The following is a 3,913-nucleotide window of genomic DNA, read 5'->3' as shown; positions in this document are numbered from 1 at the left end:
CAGGGATTGACCCCGTAGCTGCGTTCGTCCATTCGGCCGCAAGCAACGACGGCTGGGAAATGTGCGGGACCGGGTCTTGGCGACATAGAGCCGCTCGAATGTCAAAGGGGGCTCCTAGGCATCGAGCCTCAGGAGCCTTACCGGTCATAAGGCCACCTGCCACCCTTGATGCCGTCCACGGACATTCGGTCGTTATCACGGGTGGCAGGGCTTGACCGTGTAGCTACGTCCGTCATTTGGCCGTATGCAACGGCGATCGGGAAATGCGTGGGACTGGGACATGCCGACGTAGAGCAGTAGAAAAACCCTCAACCAGTCTCAGAAAAAGGAGGGGACGGGGCCTCGAAGGGCCCCATCTACAAAAGGGATCAGGGGCAAACTGCCACCAAGGAGGAAACATCGCGAGGCCGGAGCGCCCTCGCGTTCTCCCTACAGTCCTCGCAGGACCTGCATCAACCCGTGGCACCTATGCATCGTCCTTCAATCCTTCCGGAACCTACTTCATCCCGTGACACTCTCACGTAATAACGAGTTGCGGCTGTATACACCCGGGGCCCCCCGAGGACATGGAGGAGTCCCTCCCACGCCGAGTAGATGACCTATGCTCTGTGCTGGGAAAAGACCCAAATGGAATCAGGCGCCTATGCCTCGGGGATAGGGACACTCGCGAGGCCAAAGCGTCCTCGCGACCTCCAAGATACACCCCCCCCCCCGTAACACTCTCACGTAATAACGAGCTGCGTCCGTATACGCCTGGGGGCACCCAAGGACGCAGAGGGGTCCCTCCCATGCCTATTGGAAGCCCTATGCTCCACGCTAGGGGGAGATGGCGACGAACTTTATCCTAGGTGTCGAACGCGACATTTGCTTGCTTCTACGTGGAGCTTGAATTATCCTCTGCTGGACTTAAATTTGTCGATTTCAAAAGTTGATGTTTGAAAAACAAAAAGGTGGGGAATTTTCTCTTGCGCTTTCTCGTTTTGCTGTCTTTGAAGCCTCCTTTTCTAGATGACATTTTCTGAGGAGCTGAATGCTCCGAACCACCCATAGGCGCGAGGAGCGTGAAAGCAAGGACTTGTTGTCCCACGGGCAAACGTTTTCAGCGGTCGACCCCCGCTCAGGGGCCCAGATCGAAGCATGATACCACCACAAAGAGTTTTAGGAGGCCTCAGGGCACCCTGGGCGATGACCAAAGGGACGAAATGGGTAATCGGTCGAGCACCAAAGGGGGATCCTGGGCACCACTTCAGGAGCCTTACCGGTCATAAGGCCACTCGCCACCCCTGGTGCTATCCTGGAGCTCCGGTCGGTGTCAGGGGCGGCGGGGCCATGCCCCGTGAAGTGCGTCGAACCTAACGATGGTGGGGAAATGTGCGGCACCGGGGCTTGTCGACGTAGAGCGGCTTGAGTGTCAAGGGGGGCTCCTGAGCAACACAGCTTAGGGGCTTTATTGGTTGCAAAGCTACTCGGCCACCCAGGTATCGCCCATATCGGCACCCAGGGCGCCGGGGCTTTGCCCCGTGAGGAACAACCTTGGTAACGGGTTGCACCTCATGGCGGTAGATGAATGTGCGGGACCGGGACCCGCAGACATAGAGTGCCGAAAGGGTCTCCACCCCGTCCGACCGACAAAGCAGGAGCTCGTCAGGAGGAGCTGTGGAAGGGACCGACGCAAACCCACGAGCTAAGTACCCCGCGGGCCCAGACTGAGGCCATCTGGTTTCGCGCTGAACCAAGAACGAATTAAAAACATGCGTACTAACGAAAGGATGCAAGGTCTAAGGACTAAGCTGTGGCAAGGAACGAGTCCATCGACTAAGCGTGCAGCGGCCGCCGTTGCCCCCGAGCAACGACTGGGTCAACGACGGGCCATATGCAAGGAAGCCAAGACACAACGACTACCAGCGAGCAACCCATCGATTCAAGAGCAAAATGAAAAATGGAGAACGTCAAAGGTAACATTCAAAAGTCGAATGCCCGACAGGGCAGAGTTCATGGCCCAACATTACAGGGGCAGGAAAACAGAAGATGTGGGACGCCTAGGAGGAGAGGCCGCCGACACCGCCCTTGGCACCGCCAGGCTCGGCGTCGGAGCCCTCCTCCTCACTGGAGACGGGCACCCGGACGTACCGCTCCACCAGGTCATCCACGCGCGGGCGCACTTCGTCCCAGAGAAGACGCCGGAACTCAGTGGGCACCGGCTCGACGACGCGCTGGAGATCAAGCTCCGGGACGAGGTGACGCAGGTTGCAGAAGACGAGGGTCAAGGCAAGGCCCAGAAGCTCGCACGTGTCGGATGCGTTGTCCTCCTCCACGCGGGAGACACCGGCCTACAGGGTCTCCACCACCTTCTGGAGGAAGGCGAGGTAGCCCCCGTCGCTGGTCGCCCTTGGAAGCACCGGGACATCCCCCACGAATCGGCACGTCGCGCCTGTCGCTTGACCGGCGATGTCCTTGAAGTGCATGGCACGCTGGGACTCCATCTTCCAGGCATCTGCAGTGACGCCAACTCTGCCTTGGCATCTTCTTTGCCCTGGCGGGCGGCCTCGGAACTCTCGAGTTGAGCCCGCAGCCCCTTCACCTCCTCCTGAAGCTCGCCGAGCTGGAGCTTCTTGGTTGCGGGTGCTTTGGAGAAAAGGGAAGATCAATCACCAAGCAGCGGACGGGACAATAAGGAAAGGAGGTGTAGACGAGGGACTTACTCATCAATCAGTGCCAAGCGGCGGTGGACGTGCGGCAACCCTGAGGGCCCTCCGCCGTTGCTGCTCGGGGCGGACGAGGGCGTGGATGGAGCCGCGCATTTCCACCTACCAGGATTGCCTCCTAGAGACACCATGGAAGACGAAGAAACGAAGGGGAAAAGAGGTTTTTCTCGGCGGAGCAAAGGAAGCAAAGGGGAAGCTCAAGGTGGCAGTGCCTCCCCCTTGCCAGGGGCTGGGAAGATTAATAGGCGAACCACGTCCACCAACCGTCGTGGGAGCGCGAGCATTGCGCGCCGCTCGGGTGCCGCGAGGTGGGACGGCAGGCGCATTGCCGCCATGTCGCCTCACCTGACAACCGAGCAATCATGTCCGTCAGGGTCGTTGGGTGTGGGCTAGCCGCGCCGATACCATTCAATGAGTAACAATGTTGGCTGACACGGCTCTTGGAGATCATGCCATCATGGTCTGGTGCGCCCGAGACACCTCGTGGAGCGAGTGCGTCGCCACATGGCGGCTAGACACGTGTGCCACCTGGGCCCCAGGCAATTAGGGCACGCGACGCCTTGGGCCGTCCCCGAGGCTTCGCCCAGAAGCCAACCCGAGCGCGCCATGGGACCGGGGGCTACTGTTGGCATTCTGGGAATGGGGGTACCCAAACCTTCCTGCCAGTGGCCCAGGGCTGGCCCAGTTCATCAAGCAAGCACGATCGGCCACGAAACCACTCAAGGCAAGGTCCTCGCGAGTGGCCAAGCCTCGCGAGGGGGAGCAGCATGAAGACCCGCAGGGGGGCTCGCCAGGACCCCTCGAGAGCGGCGGATATTCCGAGGCGAGACCCGGCCTCAAGAGTCAAGCATGACACAGAGGAAGGACAGGCGAGCAGCATACAATAGGACAGAGCAGTTTCTGCTTTAGTGCAAAGGGGGCAAGAATGAACCGGGGTTCCCAAGGCATCTTCCAAAGGTTTCCTTTCTGGTGCAACAGGACCGTCCCCGCATGCCAGCAGGACAAACGTAATCCTTGGACCCGTCCCTGCAGCGTTGGCAACCACTTTGCAGGCGAAGACTACCTTTGGGCAGTGGAGCATGTTCCGCTGTTCCCCTTCAAAATTGGACGTTGTGGGATCCCTTCCCGCCAAAACAATAAGCGAAGAGGACCGGGGCCGCCACTATATAGAGAGAGAGTAGGTTACTTCATAGGGGACCCGATTCATT

Source organism: Hordeum vulgare, chromosome 3H, assembly GCF_904849725.1.
Source record: "Hordeum vulgare subsp. vulgare chromosome 3H, MorexV3_pseudomolecules_assembly, whole genome shotgun sequence".
NCBI classification, from domain to species: Eukaryota; Viridiplantae; Streptophyta; class Magnoliopsida; order Poales; family Poaceae; genus Hordeum; species Hordeum vulgare.
This window is presented reverse-complemented; position numbering follows the sequence as displayed.